A 2,070-nucleotide genomic window follows, 5' to 3' on the forward strand; every position below is an offset into this window, starting at 1 on the left:
CTAACCCAGTTTTTCACTTTTATTCACAACCCAACTAAATCCAATTATTTTAATACATAATACATATATATTATTTATGTTTTAATTTATTAAATCTATTAAAAATTAAAAAAAATATTTGTTTTTTTAAACATTATTATTTTAAATATAAAAAATATTAAAAAAAATACGTTCATTAAACATATTTAGTTAAAAAGATAATTCAAGTTACAAGCATGACATTAAATTTAAAATTGCAAATACATAAGATGGAAACTACATAATTATTCATCAAGGGAAAATTTGTGCCATATATGCTCAATCAGATCATTTTTAGAGCATTATGAGATTCTCTATTGTGAAGTTGTCCTCTGTTGGTCATATAACTTGATAGATCTGCAATTCGTTCGGTAGAGTATTGGAAAGGTTGTTCATCGTCTTCAGTAGAGCTTCTTCGTTGCCGATTTGTAGGCCTGTCATTTAGAAATTCAGATGGATCATAATAGTGAAGTTATGTGTCTCTTTCATCCTCAACGATCATATTATGGATGATTATACATGCAATCATAATTTTTCCCATCATATCCTTGTTCCACACAAGACATGGATGTCGAAGAAATGCAAACTGAGCTTGTAGAACTCCAAATGCACGCTCAACATCTTTTCTAACAGACTCTTTATGTTGAGCAAATAACTTATGTTTTCGAAGTTGTGGAGAAGTTGTGGAGAAGTTATGGACTTGACAAAGGCAGCCCATGAAGTATATATGTCGTCAGTGAGATAATATGTCCTATTATATTCCCGACCATTCACGACGTAACTCACATTTGGTGCTCGACCAGACAATACATCATTAAAAACAGGAGATTGTTGGTGGACATTAATGTCATTGCACGAACCTGGTGTTTCGAAGAATGTGTGCCATATCCATAAGTCATATGATGCAACGACTTCTAAAATAATCGTTGGTTTACCGCTTCTACCTGCATATTGCCCAGCCCAAGGGGTGGGACAATTTTTCCACTCCTAGTGCATACAATCAATGTTCCACGTTCTGCCCCAAGATGGAGTAGTCTTGCTAAATCATCATCACTTGGTCTTCTAAGGTACTCTTGACCGAAACATGAAATAACACCTTCTACGAACTTTATAAGGGAGGCTCTTGTTACAGCTTCACTCATTCTCAAATATTCATCATGTGCATCTTCCGATGTCCCATACGCTAACACCCGCATAGCTCCAGTACACTTCTGCAATGGTGAAAGCCCCTATCTACCTGTGGCATCGCGTCTTTGTTGAAAATAAATATCATTGGCAGTAACAGCAGCCACTATACGTAAGAACAATGGTTTTTGCATTCGAAATCTACGCCTAAAAATTTCTTATCATACGTTGGGTTATCAACAATGTAATCTTGCATCAAGCGTGCCTCTCCCTGCTCAAGTTCCCGATTGCAATACCTCCTTCTTGTACGAGGATGATTTCTTATAATCATGTTTGGCATGTTTGTGAGTAACTCAATCATGATGCCTTCAAGTTGACGATTTGATTGATTAACTCGTTCTCGCCATGAATCACACTCATTCGAGTCTGATGAATTGGAACTCTCCGATAAGCTATCATTATACGACATTTTTAAAGAGATGGAAATGAAAAGCTTTAGTTGGAAGAGAAAGTATATCAACATTATGCTATTTCTTATCTAAATAAAATATACTCACCCAATGAAAAGTTGACAAATGGAAGATTTTAAGATAAAGTTAGATTGACATGATAATGTTGGATTATATTATCTAAATAAAATCCAAACATCCAATGAAATATTTGTTGGGTTTTAACAAGACTAATACTCCATGTACTAGTCTCGAGACTAATACTCCATGTACTAGTCGCAGGACTAATACTCCATGTATTAGTCTCAAGACTAATATTTCGCTCTCAAAATCTTTCTAGCTCCAACCGCTTTTTCCACGACGACGTGCTTCATCGTATGCACCAACCCACTTTTGGACACTTAGACAAAGTCGTTTATAACGACCTTTCATTTGTTGAATATTCCTCTTACCAATCTTTTCTGGTGTTTCTGCCTGA

The 2,070-nt window shown here is 35.2% G+C and overlaps 1 pseudogene; it reads right to left on the bottom strand.

Annotated features, from left to right (window-relative positions):
• Positions 1 to 354: 354 nt before the first annotated feature.
• On the bottom strand, positions 355 to 1,612 carry LOC143612847 (uncharacterized; annotated as a pseudogene).
• Positions 1,613 to 2,070: the final 458 nt, after the last annotated feature.

The sequence above is a fragment of the Bidens hawaiensis genome, unplaced genomic scaffold, assembly GCF_021521415.1.
Source record: "Bidens hawaiensis isolate Kalapana, Puna unplaced genomic scaffold, B.hawaiensis_p1.1 tig00035847_1, whole genome shotgun sequence".
NCBI lineage: Eukaryota > Viridiplantae > Streptophyta > Magnoliopsida > Asterales > Asteraceae > Bidens > Bidens hawaiensis.